This window comes from Agelaius phoeniceus, chromosome Z, assembly GCF_051311805.1.
Source record: "Agelaius phoeniceus isolate bAgePho1 chromosome Z, bAgePho1.hap1, whole genome shotgun sequence".
Lineage (NCBI taxonomy): Eukaryota > Metazoa > Chordata > Aves > Passeriformes > Icteridae > Agelaius > Agelaius phoeniceus.
The window spans coordinates 7,751,441-7,768,998 of record NC_135303.1 but is presented as its reverse complement, the minus strand read 5'-3'; positions in this window follow the sequence as shown (position 1 = coordinate 7,768,998).

Below are 17,558 nucleotides of genomic sequence, written 5' to 3'. Positions count from 1 at the left end.
CGGCCGGCCCTACAGGGACAGGGTGATTCATTTACTTGCCCTGAGGGATTACAAGGAGCCAGAGTTGCTTGCTCGGCTGCAGAGAGATGGAGTCAGGCCAAAGGACAAGGATTCCCTTGGAAAGATCCTTCAGCAGGTGAGATCTTGGAGCCTGCGCCAGCAATTCTTCCATCATGCTGTTCTGCTGTTCATAATTGTACTACTTCCTCACCTGTTCAAATTAGAGGCTTTTCCAATTCTCCTTCAAGTTAAGTTCCACTGCTATTTCTTTCTGATAGGCTTTTGTAAGAGGAATAACCATGGAAAGATGCAGTAGCTCCTTCTTTCCTATTTAAAAATTCCCCATAGCCGTAGGCGGTTGCTGAATTATGCAAGCATTATTATATCAAATAGGATTGTTTCCTCCATGGCCAGGAAAAAGCATTGTGGAACCTAGTCAAAGAACTCAAATTCCATGTGGATGCAGATTCAGATGATCCCACAGTGACTTTTGAGAACTCATTCCCTGAACCTGGGCAGTTTGTTGCTGGGTTTGCCCAGAGCAGTGGCCGGGCTTTTTCACCCTGAAGACATTCCCAATATAATGAGAGCCATGTTCTGCCATCCCAGCTGAAGTAGCTCCTTTAGATTGCTGTAGTTTGCATATAGGTGTAGTGAACATTTGTTTTCCTGAATGTCTGCCTGTAGGTAGCCAACCTGAATGCAAAGGATAATTCCTTCAGTCTGAAGGAACATCTCTTCCAAACCCTTCAGACTGATTGGCCTGGCTACAGTAAAATCGATAGAGAGAATTTGAGGTTGATACTTTCTAGGTAAGTTCAGTCTTTTGGGGAAGGAAAAGAGCCTTTGGAGAAAAAGCCCAGGGAAATGAAGTCGGGATTCTTAGAATATGCTGCCCCAGCAGAGGCCCATCACGGTGATGGAATGCAGCTCCTGGCCCTGCACAGGACACCACAGGCATCACACCCTGTGCCCAAGAGTGTTGTCCAAACTCTTCTTGAGCTCTTGGTGCAGTGGCCACTGGCCTGGAGAGCCTGTTGCAGGGCTCAAGCTCCCTCTGGGGCACAAATATTTTCCTGATATCCTGCCTAAAGCTCCCTCAACGCAGCTTCATGCTGCTTCCTTGAGACCTGACACTGAAGGACTCTGTTTTCTATACAAGGAAAGAACTATGACAGTTGATATTTAGGCCTTCTAACATGAAATATTGGACCATCCATACAGAAAGTCAGCTCCATCTCAGAACCTCACCAGCAGCAGCCAAGCAACATCTCCAGGGCCTTCTGAGAGAGATGCTCCAGCAAGACCTGCTCAGGTATTTTGTGCATTTTTAACATTCTGGACTGTAGAGTAAATTTCAGCGGACTTGCTGGTGGTGTAAAAGCTGTGGTGGAATGTGCAGGAGCAGGCCTAAGCATCTTTTGCCTCAGACATTCTGAGTGCTGTGACAGGAAGGGTGTGACAAGAAGAGAGGATCCTGCAGGGGTGGAGGAGCATTGTCCTGAGCCAACTTTCTGCTCTGCCTGGAGACTTGAGCTCAGTCCCCAGCCTCAACTCATTCCCTGGAGAAGGGCTCCAAGCGCTGGCTCTTCATGTGTGACAGAACTGCATAAAAAAAATCTCCTGTGCAATGGAGGCTGCACGAGGCTGAGGCAGATGGGGCCCTCTCACTGCCTTCTCCCTTCTCCCTCTGTCTCTCTGTCCCTCTCATTGTTGACCCCAGCTCTGCACTATCCACATGGCTGGACAAAGCACAGGATCTACAGAATGGTGATATTCCCTCAGTCCCTGCTCTGCCTTAATTTCTCTCCTCCCTCCCTGTGCCTGGGCACAGCATGGCTGTCCTGTTCTGCTCCATCCTCGGCCCTGAGCTTTGCTGTGCTTGTGGGGAGCTTGTGGCTGTGTGCTGTGCCTTGTGAGGCAGCACCTTTGAGAAGCTCCTTGGGAGGAGCTGAGAGATGAGTAAAGGGCCCTGAGCAACAGGAAGGGCTTGTTGGGAACCACTTGTGAAACTCTCTTGTACAAATGGAAGGGCTTGTTAGCCAACAGCTTTTGAGTCTGCAGAGTGGGGAGCCTGCTGGATTTAAGACAGCTGTACCTAAAAGCACAAGAGTTTCTTGACATGTGGCTGCTGTCTGTGTTCATCCTGATGAGAATTCACAACCAACCATCACACCCTGTACTGCTGGGTTGTAATAGTGATGTAATAATCTTCTTTTTAACACATAAAACTCTAAAACAGCCAGGTTCCTCTTTAATGAATCATGTGGGTGTGTGACAGCAAAAGCTGAGTCTTTTCCTGGTGTGTGCAAGCAGGAATTGGGACGTAGACAAAACTTACTGGGCATCCCCATTTTGGGGAGGCTTTGCTGGAGCTGCTGAAGGCAGTGTCTACTTCCCAAAGCCTTTTAGCAGTAGACTTGGAGAAGGACTTGCTAAGTCCTAAGATGAGACAGTAGGAATGCAGCAGAGCAGATATTTACCTGCAGGTCATCCATGTTTGACAGCTAGTTTGAATTAAAAAGGATGTGTTTTCAACCTTTGCCATTTCACAAATGCTGCTTTTCTAGAATGGGAGCAAAAGCTGATCCTGATCATAGATGAATGAATTACTTTGCTGTTGTTGCAGAAACGGCCTCAGGCTTCTGGCTTGACCAGTCCTGTGAGGAGCAAGAAGCAAAGGATGGAGCAGTAGCCCAGTTACGTCCAGGCAGCAGCTGGTGGCCACTCTTCTTCCTGGCTGCTGCCTTTGACATCCCATTCTACTTCCAACCTGTCTCCAAGTCTGGGCTCCATTTCCCCTGCACCCTTAAGGTTTCAAGAAAAAGACAAATTTGGAGTTCTAGAATGCCAGCCCTTGTGTGCAGACGACTAGCATGTGCAAAGAGATGTGAAGAGAGCTGGGGGGCTGAATCAGCACTGTCCCTTGGATTTCAATGAAGGTATTAATGTGCTGCTTTTCCTAACTCCAGTGTGGATACCGGTGGATTAAAATTTGATTATTAAGAGAAGCTTCTGTATGAATTAAGGTGCAAGCAAGGCCATATTTCAGAGTTAATACTACAGACATTATTTACAAGTAAATGTGAACTAGGGAGATAGAAAGAATAAAGGAGGAGGTGGGCCAGGTGGGGGGAAGTGCTGAGATGAACACTGAGGTGGGTTAGGCGTTAGGCCCGGACGGGCCCTTCCTTCCTGCAGTGCAGTTGCACAGGCTCAGCTGCAGCAGTGGTGCTGCATCCCCTCATCGAATTTGCAGCGCAGGAGGGGAGGGAGAAGTGTGTGTGTGTGTGGTACAAAAGACTGGAAATTGCTCCCAGCTTGTGTCAGAGCAGGGATGTTGGCAAGGGCAGTCAGGCCTCCTGCGGCTCTGGGGCTCTGGGGCAGCTGCAGCCTTTGGAGCAGGCGCGGCAGGGCCCTGGGTCACACTGGATACAGCCAGGGATGCTCCGTGCAAGGCTGAGGGCAAGGCTGGCCCTGCAGAGGAGCAGTGCAGTCAGGCCTGTGCTGGGGCTCTTGCCAGCAAATGTCACTGGGCAGAAGGCAGCAGTGCAGGCTACTGCTTCTCAGGTGCCTCCCAAAATGTTGAAAGGCATCTGTAGTTTTCTTTTCAAAATTATCCTGCACGCCAGTCATGTGCATCTGGCCTGGGATGCATCCTTGGCACAAGTTGTTTTCAGTCCTGGTATTGAATTTCATCTTGTTAAAGATTTACTGCCTATAAATAATAATATCAGGATGGTTTAAATTGTTTATTCCCTTGGGGAGGGAGATTTTGTCATCCAAAAAGAACCAGGTCTTCAGGTCCAGAGGAGCAGAAGCATTGGTGTGAGAGTCTTGGGAAGTGGCATCTATTGTTGTCATTGGCACTTCATCTTGGATTTGTATCATGATCTTGATAAACCACGCTTGTGTTGGTTTCAGGGAGAAGGGAGTGAAGAAGGTTTGACTTCCATCAGTGTCTTTAGGCATTAATGAGTTTTGGCCTCCTTAGGAGTTATATGGTTTGGGTTGTTGTTGTTCTTGTTTCAGACTTGTCTAGAGTTTGGTTCTAGGTCTGTATTACAACAGCCTCAGTTTTCAAACTTCCCAGAAGGACGGTGGCTCACAGAGAAAAATAGCTCAAATGTCAAACTGAGAGTATTTGTACTGTTTTACATGAATAAAAGAAACTGGCCAGGCTTGGTAACCTCTGAGTATGCCTCCAGGCTCTTTTAAAGCAAAGATCATGAAATTCTAAACTCTGCGGAAATGTTGGCATGCCCTAATTTTCTTTTGATTTCTCCTTCCCAGGGTAGTCCCAGCTACTCTGAGATGAACAGCAGGTGCCAGTACCTCCACAAGAAGCTGATCCACATTGAGCAATGAGTGTCTGAATTTGGCCAGCAGCAAGAGAAGTCCTGGCACCGGTCGTCTGCATCAGCAAGGGAAAATCTCTGAACTCCGGCTTTTTTATTTTAAAAGAAGATTAGTTGTTTTAGGGTTCTTCAACTTATCAATGAGGAGATAATTATTTGTTAAAAACATAGGATTAGCTCCTCTAGGATTGTAGAAGTTAGCTTTGAACTGTAGTAATAAAAAAGTTGCATGATTTTTAACTCCTTCTTTTATTGTCACTTATATCATATTGGGAGTGTCGTTCTTCTGGTCAATTCTTCTCTTCAAGACTTAGGTTTGCCCACTGAATGAGTTGTGTCTGTAGAGGGTGTTAGCCCACTGCCTCTACTGTGAAGTGGTGCACATTTTAAGAAAAGATTGCAGCAAATAGAACTTCTTTATGATTAGAAGAAGCCTGTTTTCCGATCTTTCTTGTTAATTTAAGATCTTTGCCTGAAGTGGTGGAAGGTGTAGAGGTTTGGACAACCCCCTGTCCCCACATCACCTTGTTCTGGAGGGTTACAGAGGAGTGCACATGGGCTGCTCTAAGGTCTCAGCTGAAGCAGCTCTCAGGACTGCTTGTAAATCATGGCCTCACCTTGTCAGTGAGCCAAGGAATATCAGATCTTTGCAAGAGTTTTGTAAAACAAATGGAGAAGTGTTGGAGGCAAGGAATTCAATGGGTTTTAAAGAGAAATTGGGTTCAGGTGTCCCTATGGAAATGCTGTCCATTTCTTTGCATATTTTAAACTGCTCTGTCTCAACCAGCCTTTCTAGAGAGACACAGATGTTGGTTCCTGCACAGACCTATGGGGACTGACGCCGGCAAGGAGGCCTGTTCACAGACACGAACAGGACTGGGCTGCTGTGGAAAGTGCCTCCAACTGTTTTATTTTTCAGTATCAGTCTCATTACAGGATTATGACAATGGGAAGATGCTAGCAGCTCACATTCCAGGCAGCAGGCCAGAATACTTAATGTTACAACTTACTTTATAAGCTTCTTGTCCAATCACACAAAGCAAAAGCATATTGGCGGTAGCTCGATCCAATCACCATAAGCACACGTGCCTTTGGTTAAAACAATGCTTGCTTATTTGGAATACAATACCCACATGTAAGCCTTCAAACACAAGACACAGAGCTCCATTATTAAGCTTTAACCTTCCTAATATCTTGCTAGATAAGCTTTCTGCAACTTAGAGAGCTATTCAGACAAGCATTAATATACAGGCCATTGTTCTATTTGCCCTTGCTTTTTCTACAGTTTAAATAATTTTTCTGCTGACCTATCTCATGGCTGCTGCTTTAGCTCTACTCACAGTTCTGCTGTATCTGAGGCCTGCCTTTTGCAGCTATCCCCAAAACCCTCTGATTTTGTGGATTCCCACAGGGACTTTGAAGTCAAGTCCTTTTCCTAAGTTTCCTGCCATTTATTTATTTAGCTGAAATGGTAGACCAGTTATCATCAAAGCCATAACCTCTTTTGGGGAAAAACAGGAAATTGAAGGAGGATAACATTTGGGAAGACTCAGTAGGACTGTGAATGCTTCTTTCTTCCTTGGAGAGTATGCTACCAATTCCTGAGTTGTTTCCATGCAATGGTGTTGAGCCCTCATACCTGAGAGACCTTGAGGTGTTTTGTGATTGAACAGCTGAGCCATCGTTGCCCTTCTGTTCTCCTTCAAGTGAAGTTCAGCAAAATGTCACCTCTTAAATGCGGAAATTTGGGTCCATTTTTGCCAGGGTCAGGAGTTGCTCCTACAGCTCTGCAGTGCAGCAGCCCCAGGAACGCTGCCATAGGGGACATGGGGTGAATTGTGCTGGGGAACTGTGGGAACCCAGGAAATTCTTCTGGCTGCTCTGGAGGACTGCAGACCCTGTCAGGGGGCTCAGAAACCTTGGCCCAGAGCCCAAGACCCCTGTGCCTTTGATTTAGCTCTTGGAAAAAACCATTACCCAACCTTGTATGAGGAATTACAAGCCAGGAAAGTTAAAGTAGAAGGATAGTGAATTTATCACAGGGTAGACAAATGGATTTTTGGGGTTTTTAGAATGGGGGTTCAGGGGGCAAGATGGAGGAATCTGGGCGTGTCCAGCCTTTCTCCTCCTTCTTCTTGGCCTCCAACTTCTGCTGTGATGTTGGCACTTTTAGATTGGTAGAGAGTAGAAGCTCACTGTCTAACCTAGATGATCAATATTGGAAAGTAATTGTAACTATTGTACACGAAGTTTTTAGTATAAAAAGATAACACCGCCCAGGTGCAGGCAGAGTGCCTTGGACTGTCTTGCTGAGTGGATCTCGGCAGGACAGGAGAAAGAATTTTATAGATAAGATACAATAAACAACCTTGAGAATGAGAAATGAGGAGCTCTGTCTCCTTCTTCAACCGCCAGGCAGGGAAAAGAGATTTTCTAACTCTTCTTGGGGTCACTCTGACCAGCGAGAGACCCCAAGAGGGAGCCTCCAGTTGGCCTGGGGGCTGCTGCTGGTTGACAGAGCAAGCAAGAGTGCTGCTGGCCAAAGGGTGAGCTGAGAATGAGGATTTTTCATGGTGACCCCTTCATGATTGATCTTTCCTTTTATGGAATTTCCTCTAACTAATTCTACACATCATAAAAAAGTTATATTTCCATGCTTTTACACGTCTAATCTTCATGTTCTCGGCTGTTTCTATTTGCCCCTCCAGTTCCCTGTGTGTTGGGGCTGGCTTCCCTAGGGGGCAGGTGTATCAATGTCCTGGTCCCATCCCCTTTTATTGCTGCAGGAGTGCTTGGGAACACTTCAAATGGTCCTTTCCACTTTTCTTTAAGTGCCTCCTTGCAGTACTTTCTGACATAGACACTGTCCCCAGGTTGATGAGGATGTACCAGGGCATCCAAAGTCATCAGGGATGCTCATACCCAAAGTTTCTGCAGAGATGAGAGCACTTTTCACAAAGATGGTAAGAAAGGACTTCGATTCTCATTTCCTATCACATGACTGCCTCTATCTGGATGGGATAGGATCATGGTAAGGTCTTCCATAGAGCGTTTCACGTGGGATGACTTTTTCTTTAAAAGCCACTGGAATTCTGATCTCAGCAGTGGCAGGGGAAGCACTTTTGCCCACTTTAGTGATGTTTCCTGGAAAATTTTACTCATTTCTCTCTTTCGACTCTGATTTTTTCTCTCAGTCTTGATGCTGGGATAAGACCTCCATGGGCAGAGTAGGTCTCATTTAACTGCGAGTGTTTTGCATAAATTTTGTACACTTTCAGCTATGAAATGAGAATCTTAATCTGCTGGCATTCCAAAAGGAATCCTTAATCAGAGTACTATTGATTTTTGACTGGAGGTATTTCCCTAGCTTTGTTGATGGGACAAGGAAAAGCCTCTGGCCATGCAGAAAATGTGTCCACTAAACCCAATAAGTATTTATATGTACTTTTTATTAACTCAGAAAATTGTCCTTGTCGTTAATATCTGGTACTACTTCCCTGTTTTGGGATCCCGAAGGGCAGTCTTTTGTAAAACTGTGCATTGATCTATAAGCAGAGTTTACATTTCAGTTGTCACCGTCCTTGTCAGCCTAACACTAAGGAACTGCCTTTCCAAATTGTCTCCTGTACCTTCAAGACCCCAATGGGTTTCTTTGTCTTCTCTAGTTTATGTCATTATTGCTTGAGGCACTCTAACTTCTTGATTTGTTGATATGCATGACACTTAAGGACTAAATCAGACATTTAAGGATTTTGCTGAATGATTGTTTTCATTGTGGTGTTCTGTGCCTGATTTGGAAAGGCTCACAGCTTTGGAAAGAATTGCCAAGCAGATGCTTTGTTCTGCCACCTCTCTAGCAGTTTGGTCTGCTCATCAGTCTCCTGGGCTTGTCTGAACTGCTGAGCTTTGCAGTGCATTATTGCAACTTCAGCAGGGAACTGGATGCTCCCAAAGCTGTCCCTGTTTGATTGGAGATGCTGATTCCTTGCAGAAGGATTGAGGAACATGGAAGGGTTCAAGGCAGTAGCTGTCCTTAGCACCATGTCTTTTGTTCCAGGCGTAGCCCCTGTTACTTTAGGAAAACCAGTGAGCTCCTTTTTGCTCTACACCAGACATACCCATGTGTGGCACATAAACTGACATTTTTTTCCCATTTACTTTCACGTCTATTCTATCAATCAGGACTGTGGTGGCTCCTGCTCTCAGGTGCACTGGCCACCCCTTGGAGACAATGTTTTCTTAGATGTTCTTCTAAGAATAATGCTCTTTTCCACAGGGTTCTTTCCTGCATTCCCAATCTTTGAGATAAATATGGAGTTACTGTGCAAGGCCAAGGCACTCATGTATGAACAGTGCAAAGGGATCAGTCAAATCAGGTATCTCCACTGCAGAGGCTGTCATCAATGTCTTTTTAAGATATGGAAAGGCTGTTGAACATATTGGAGTCCGCTATAACACCTGATGGGATTCCTTTCATGGTTCATACAAAGGCTTTTCCAACAGTCCCTAACTGGGGATCCATAACCATCACAATCCAGTCATTCCCAAAAAGGGACATAGTTGTTTTACAGATGTCGACTCTGATGTTTGAGAAAGTGCTTCCTTCCTTTCTGTCCCTAAAATGATCTTTCCTTGTGAGTGTGGCAGCCAGGGAAGCAAACATGGGCAGATATGGACATGGTCTTGAAGACAAAGACAAGACTTGGTGACATGGGAAATGAGCTTTGGATGGTAATATTCAAGCCATTTTCAATGCCATGCTTTTATTCCCTCTGCCTGTAATGGCTTCTTTGTTGCCAGCTGCCTGAAATCAGGAGTAAGCTTGGGTATGGGGAAAAGGGAAAGTAAAATGATCAAAAGCTGAGTATAAAATATTTTTCCAGATGCGTCAGTAATTTCAATGGCCACCTGGAGTCAGCACAACTGTCAGCCTGGAATTGTGTTCATGGTCCTCCCTGGTCTTTCCATGTCAGCTCCTGCTGCAGAGCAGCCAGGGGGCCTGGGCATGCTGCTGGCTTGTTTCCTTTGAGGAGATTGAGATGAGGAAAGGCCGGGGGTTGTGTCAAAGAGATGATATTTGAGTGCCCGTGTACGTGCTGGAAGCCTCACAGACTGAGGGGCCCACGACAGGATTGCCCAGAGCTGTCAGGGCTGCACATTGCTGCCCTGGTGAGAGGTGTTCAGCTGCTCCTTTGCCTCAGAGAAAGCCAAGTGCAGCACTTCTGTGCAGAAACACTTCATTAGCCCTGGTTTGCACAGCTGCAGCTACTGGGCTCGGTGGGGTGCCCCTTTCTGCACTTGGGAATGAGCAGAGTCAGTGATGGGACAGGGCAGGGCATTCCCTACCTGTGCCCATTGTGAAATCACTCTGCCCCCACTGTGTCACGTCCCGCTCCTCAGCGACATCCCGGCCAGCCTGGAACATGGAACTCCCCGTTTCCAAGGACACGTGGCCATTGTCACCAGCACAGGGCAGGACTGCTCAGAGCCTTCGGCGGCTACAGTGAGAGCGGAGGTGTCAGAGGCACAGTGAGTGTTGTTCCAGCTTGGCTGGTTCCAGCACCCGTTGTTCAAGAGGCCGATCCACCCAGTGAGTGGAGGTAATTATTTACAGTTCTGTGCAGAAAGGGGGGCTCAGGGACAAATTCAGAAAGCCAGCACCACGAGAATCCAGAGCGTCTTAGTATTTTTATATTTGAGCAAAGAAAGTAATTAGTGTTCATTGCCTGCAAGTTCCCTCATTCTGTCCATAATGAGCCTCTCACTTCTCATGCTCATTAGTCTGCATGCTCAGTCTCTTGCTTCTTCTTAGTGAGAGGTTTCTTGAGTGGGTGGCCATGGTCTGGCCCTGCTGGAATGGCCTTTTACCCTGCCAGAGCTGATTCAGCACACTTGCTGCATTGCCTTTATCAGTTTGTTCCTTTTCTCAGAGGTTCTGTGAAATGTCCTTGTGCCCATAATTTCTGCATTCTTTGTGTCCACCATCAGTGGTACACCCTTCTTCCCAAGCCTTGCTGACCTTTCCTCTGTCTGAGGCCACTGAAGCCTTTCAAACTCTGCACCTCAACAAGGCAATTCAGCCAAGAAGTCATCTGCCTTTCCAAGGCCTGGCCATCATTTCCAGCTTGCTGGCTACTTCTTGTTTCACGGGAGTCATCTCCTTTCTTGTTGATGAGCCTAGAAAGCCGCAATAGCTAAACATCCAAAACCACATTTTCCTAACAAGTATTTTGCATTGTGCAGATTTTCAGCGGGATCAGTGTCTGTGAGGGAGCAGGAGCAGCCGAGGCAGAGCGGGATGGCGGAGCTGCGGGCCTGGGCAGGATCCAGGGAGTTCCGCAGGGCCCCAATCCGCACTGCGTCCCGCAGGGCCCCCACCAGCACTGCGATGCCCGTCAGGGTGACCCAGGGGTGCCAGGAGCAACAGGTGAGGGGCAGGTGTGGGGCTCTGCGGGTTGGCAGCGGGTGGGGGCTTGGCCATGGTGTTGGTGTCAGGTGCTGCTGAGCCCGCGGGGCCTTTTGGGCAGGGCTGGGGCCCCACTGGTGCTCCAAGGGCCCCTCTGAGGCAGCTGCCCGGGGGAAGCGACTCACAGGGATGACACGGAGGAGGTGCCAGTGGAACTGGGATGTTGCTCTCATGGATGCAAGTGGCTCTCACGGATGACACTGAGGAGGTGCCAGTGAAGGTCAGATATTCTCCAAACGGTGACACAGGGAATTCATACTCTGGTCATAAGTCCTGGCCAAAATGCATGGATTTCTCATGGTTCCAAGTTTGTACTGCACTCACAGAACAGGTCCAGATAAAGGAAATTCTCTAACAGTATTTTCTACTATTAGGAGCATATATAACTGTATTTCTGGCTGTGATGCATAGTGGAGAACTCCAAACACATGTACACCATTTTCAAAGCTTTTCCACTTATTGATACATTTTTATCAAACAAAGAAATTAACCCTCATTAGTTCTAATTTAGAGTTCCATTAAGTAATATTCTATATTTTTTGGTATTTATGTCTCCCTACTCATGCTAATTAATTCTCATTTCTCAGTCCATTTATCATAGCCTTTTAGATTTTATCTCAGCCAATTTTGCCTCCAGACTGAAGCAGATGGATGGCAATAGTTGTTTTTGTTAAAAAAAATGTACTTAGGCTGATAAACATTTTAGTGATTTTTTGAGTTCCAATGGAATGTGACATATTCTGTAGTAAATGATGAATTCAGCCAAGCAACCCAAATTTCATTACATCTGACAAACTGTTTCCATTTCACATCTATGGAAATAATTGCTTCTAGAGCTGAGGAAAAGAGAAAGGATTTTCATGCGTGTTGAGAGTTGAAATTCAGATTGTGCAGATGAAATACTTCTCAGAGCTGACCCTGTGATGTGCTTCCATAGTGCCAAATATATCCCAGTGCTGGGTCCTGCTCTGAGTTCTTGATCATTTTGTGCAGCACTGTCACCAGGAGTGTTAGCTGAGTCAAGCTGGCCAGGTCCATTGTACTCAGGCACTTGATTTCAAGGGAAGCCTGTGCCTATAAATTCCAGCAACTGGGAAAGGATGACTTGCTACTTGAAGGCCTGGCTGCATTAGAGGCTAAGTGAGGGTCGCTCTCTCAGAGCACTTTTGTGGCTGGCTGCTATCAGAGGGAGAACTGTGTCAAAGCAGCTCTTTTTGGTGATGTGATAGCAAACCTTTGCAAATATAGGTCTCGTTGAAAATGGCGGGCCTAGTTAATTAGCAGTAATGGAGAGTAGGCTGAAGATTTTACAGAAAATTTCATTCTCATTTTAGCCACATGCCAGCGGGGCGTCGCACAATGGAAGTGTACAGGATGTCAAATTGTGTAACCCACTTGGAGGTATGGTTACCTTTCATATTTTGCTCAATGCCTGTAAGATTTTCAACTTGGTAGCTCATTTTTGGAGCTTATTCTCGGGACAGGGGATCTCTTGTGTTCAGAGATCTCAACCTGGAGCTGGTTTGCCCTCAGGTCAGCCTTGCAGTCTCTTGTCACTGCATTTAGCCACTGGTTTGTTTTCCCCTGAGAAAGCCTGCCAGTGCTTCCTTGTTCCCATACTGCTTGATGGGTTGGAATTTGGAACATGGAGGTCAAAGTTTGCACCACCTTATGCACTTAATTCACAGTCTTGGTAGCTAAGATTTCTGTTCTGTTGTACCTAAGCACTGTCATTATCCATTAAATCTAATTGGGAAATTGAAAGAAAATAACCTTGAGGAAGTCGCATGTAGAATTTCATAAGGTTGATATGGAAAATCATGCTTGATTTATTTTTTATCTTGGTCATTAGCAACAGAATTTCTTTTCAAAGAAAGTGAAAGGAAAATATTGATATCCCCACAGATTCCAACATTGCCCTCAAAGCACCTCAAATCACATTGGGCATAGGAGGTGCCATTTGTATTAATCTGTTCTGAGTGCTGTTTCCCCAAGGAGCCTGGCTCCAGGCAGACACGAAGTGCACATTCCCCTTCCAGGCCCTCAGTGGTGCTGCCTGCAGCAGTGAGCTGAGCCAGGTCCAGCCAGCTGCCCTGAGCAAAACAGGCTCTCACCTGGCTGTGGCTGCAGTCACCTGCCTGCAGGGACATCCCTGCCCCTGCAAGTGCAGCTCTTGCTCTGCCTTAGCCTAGAGCACAGCATTTTAAGGCAGCATCATGGTGGCTTTTGGAGAGACAAAACTCAACTTCTGAATTTCTCATTGGGGACGTTCTGATTCACATGTGAGTGATGATTTGTGTGATTCTTGGTGGTGGTCTACATAGATCCTAAGGGAATATTCAAGATTGAATACCTGTGGTGTGAGGACTGGCATTAGAGAGTCAATTTTGGAATTTGGTGCCACATCTGCTTTGGGCTGGCACAGAGAATCTCAGGTGAGGCAGGTCTGGTTGCTGGTAGGGTACAGGGTGCCTTTACCACATGCTCCATAAAGGACCAGTGAGGAACTGGGCTTTTTCACAGAGTCAGAGACTATGTGAGTTCCAAGGGATCCACAAGGATATGCAAGTGCAGCTCTGTCTCCAAGATTTCCATCATCATTTTAAAACGAGCCTTTTTGCCTTCTGCCAACTTCCCATTTGACACTTCTTTTTCTGCCTTCCTTTCCTTTGGGAAAACAAGCAGATGTGAGAAGAAGAGCCAAACCAAATGCTTCGTGTTCTGCCCCTGAGGACAAGAGAACAAAGCCCATGAAGCCTGCAGAGAGGGATCAGAATCCTTGCAGTGCTGTTTATCGGCGACCCTACAGGGACAGGGTGATTCATTTACTTGCTCTGAGGACTTACAAGAAGCCAGAGTTACTTGCTCGCTTGCAGAGAGATGGAGTCATGCAAAAGGACAAGGGCACCCTTGCAAAGATCCTTCAGCAGGTGAGATTGTGGAGTTTGTGCCAGAATTATTTCCACCATGCTATTCTTTTCTTCCTAATTGTCGCTTGTTCCTCCACTCTTTAAATTAGATACAGATGAACAAGTTAGCAAATGCTGCCTGTTAATTTTTTCCATCAACTTCATCCAGAGGTCTCAAGCTGCAGGTCCATGTGACAAAAAGAAAGAAAACTTCAAAACTTTTGGGGCATTGTTGTTTTCCTGGAATAGCTTTCAATGAGTAACACTTTGTAAAGTTGTTGCTCCTCATGCCTTATTCCATTCTCTTTCTTTCCATGCACTGTTTAACTTCATGGAGTAACTTCACAGGGCTTCCTTGATTGTGTGAAATGGTTTGTCATGGCACTTAAAATTTCCTGGGAGAAGTTCCAGAGCAGAGGAGATCAGGAACTGCAGAGGGGCAGTATTTCATTTGAACGGTGTTGGTGGCCTCTCAATGGTACTTGGCTTCTGCTGGGATCTGTGGAGATTGCCTTCCAGGAAAGGGTGTTCCAGGCAAATCCTCCTTGATAAAGATGGTAGCCAAACTTTGAGCGGAGTGTTTCTTTACTGTCATGTGAATTAAATCTCCATCTTCCTTGGAACTCTTTAATTCGGTAACTTCTCCAGTGCTCCTCTCAATTCCATGGTTATTTTCTTATTTACAGCCATCAATAGGATGCACATGCATTGAAAGATGCAGTGGTTCTTTCCTTCCTTTTTCAATATTCCCTGCTCCTCTAGGCTGTTGCTGCATTATGCCAGCATTATTACATCAAGCAGGAACATTTCCTTTTCAGTTAGGAAAACAGTGTCTTGGAACCTGCTCAAGGGGGGAAAATTCAATACAGTTGATCCCACAGTGACTTTTAAGAACTCATTCCCTGAACCTGGGAAGTTTCTTGCTGAGTTTGCCCAGGGCAATGGCAGGGCTTTTTCACCCTGAAGATATTCACAATATAATGAGAGCCATGTTCTGCCATCCCAGCCGAATTAGCCCATTTAGATTTCAAGTTGATTATAAATTTTCAAAGCTCAGCTCCCTAGAAGGTAATGGATGGAAACATTTTCTCCTGTTCCATTGCAATCTTTGAGATTTCCTTGGAGTCAAGGTGCTGGAGGAGGGGTTAAGTGCCTCAGGGTCCAGGTTTGCATTCTGAAAATTCTGTGTGAGCAGCCCTGCAGCCTGAAATGCCTTGCTCAGGCTTTTGTGGACATCAGAGCAAGTGGGGGTTTCTTTGGTATAAATCTCAAATGGGCAGTGTGAGCTTGCTGAGATCTGGTACACACACACTGTGTGTCTACACACTTCCAACACAACCTGAGTTCTGTTTCCAAGGAGTGAATCCCTGATTCTGGGTATCATTGTCACTTTTACATTTCTTATTCGGCTGCAGGCAGACAGGCATCAACACAGGCCCAAATTATCAATGTTTTTCATGTTTTCCAGGAGAAAAGTCAAAGTTGTGACAGATGTTGGTGGTGTGTTAGATGAGTTATTCCGTGTGTTGCAGGGGTCAAATTGATGGAGACTTTCCCAATCGGCTTTTCTGTGGAACTCTGAGCAGGTGTCAGGTGATGAAGTCATAACTTTAGATATCAGTGGTCTTGAGGTTTTACTACCTCAACTTACCTTTGTGAGTAGACTCTGTATTTGTCTTGAGGAAGATATGAACTTCATTTCTTTGCAAAGGAATACAGCAAGGCATGTGCACGGCCTTCTCATGGCAGAACTTTGCTGGAATGAACCCTGGATCGGCCACATAAAGAGGGACTCTGGGCCTGACCCCCTCTCCTTACACATTGTAGCTCTCAATGTTGTTTTCAAAGGAACTCTTGCTAGATATGAATGGAGATACTGGGTTGTTTCCAATTGGTGAAACATTAATATGGCTGAAAACTCATGTGATAATGGAATAATCAAGCTCTGTACAAATACACATTAATTAGTTGAAGCTGGGTGCTCACAAGCAGCTGTTCAGGACCAGTCCTATTTCTGTAGTTTGCATGCAGCAAGCATAATAAAGATTTGTTTTCCTACATGTCTGCCTGTAGGTAGCCAAGTGGAATGCAAAGGATAATTCCTTCAGTCTGAAGGAACATCTATTTCAAACCCTTCAGACTGATTGGCCTGGCTACACTGAAATAGACAGACAGAATTTGAAGCTAATACTTTCTGGGTAAGTTCAGTCTTTCAGAGCAAGGAAAAAAAATCCCTGGGAAAAGAAGCTTAGATTGTTAGAACATGCTGAGGTAGCAGGGACCTGCCAGGATCCTGGCCTTGCACAGGTCAGCACGAGAATCACAGTAGATGCCCAAGAGTGTTGTCCAAACACTTCTTGAAGCCTCTTGCAGTGACCACAGGCCTTGGCAGCCTGTTGCAGGGCTCCATCACCCTCTGGGGCAGAACATTTTCCTGATATGTTGCCTAAAGCTCCCCCAATTCAGCTTCATGCTATTTCCTTGTGTCCTGTCGCTGAAGGTCTATCTTCCCTGCAAGGAACGAATTTTGACAGTTGATATTTAGATTTTGTAACATGAAATATTGGGCCTTCCATACAGAAAATCAACTCCATCTCAGAACACCTCCAAAATCAGTCAAGCGACATCTCCAGGGCCTTCTGGGAGAGATGCTCCAGCAAGACCTGCTCAGGTATTTTGTGCATTTTTAACATTCTGGACTCTCTGGTAAATTTTAGCTGATTTGCTGATGGTGTAAAATTGTCATGTGAAATTGCAGAACCTTCCCTTTTGGGAAGCCTTTGATGGAGCTCCTGAAGGGAATGTCTTTCTCCCAAAGCATTTTAGCTACAGACTTGAAGTAGGACTTGCTGAGTGCTAAAATGGGAAAGTAGGAATGAGACAGAGCCTGTATTCACCTGCAGTACTTCCTGGTTTGAATGCTCTTTCTAGTAAAAAAGAGAAAGATATGTGTTCAAGCTGGCCCAGTTCAGAAATGATGCTTTTTCAGAATGGGAGCAAAAGCTGATCCTGATCATAGGTTAATGAATGAATTATTTTGTTATTGATGCAGAAACGGCCTCTGGCTTCTGACTTTACCAGTCCTGTGATGAGCAAGAAGAGGAGAATTGGCCACCAGCCCAGTCATGTCCAGCCAGCAGCTGGTGGCCACTTGTCTTCCTTCCTTCTGCCTTCCACATCTCTTTTCCCTTTGGACACGTCTCCAAGTGCCGGCTCCGTTTCCCCCTGCACCCATGTGGTGCAAGCGACAGAGAAATTTCAGAGTTCCAGGGTCCCAGCACCTGCCAGGGAGCAGAAGGAGATCCCCAGTTCAAACGGGGAGAAAAATGAATTGGGGAGGCTGAAGCAGTGGCACCACTTGGATTTCGATGAAGGTATTGATGTGCTGGTTTTCCTGACTCCTGTGTGGATAACTGTGGTGTAAAGATTTCCTTATTAAGAGAAGCTTCTGCCCAAACTAAGGTGCAAGCATAACTCTTTTCCACAGTCAATAGTAAAAATGTTATTGAAGAGGAAATGCAAACTAAGGAGATAGAAAGAAATGAGAGAAGAGAGGCAGGGTGAGGGGAAGAGAGAGACTTTAAGTGGGGAGATATCATCACCACATGGACTCTCTGCTGTCCAGCCAGTCCTTCTTAACCCTTGGTCTTCTCTGTGGAGGGGATCCCCAAGACTGTCTGGAAGTACCACCTTTATACTCTCCAAGATTGGAGTATCCACGGGGTGGTCACAGCTGTCCCCACATCGCAGGCTAGAAGCCATGCAAGCACTGATTTTCCTTACTCACAGTCTCTACAGTGGAGGTTTTTGTCTGGTGTCAAAATT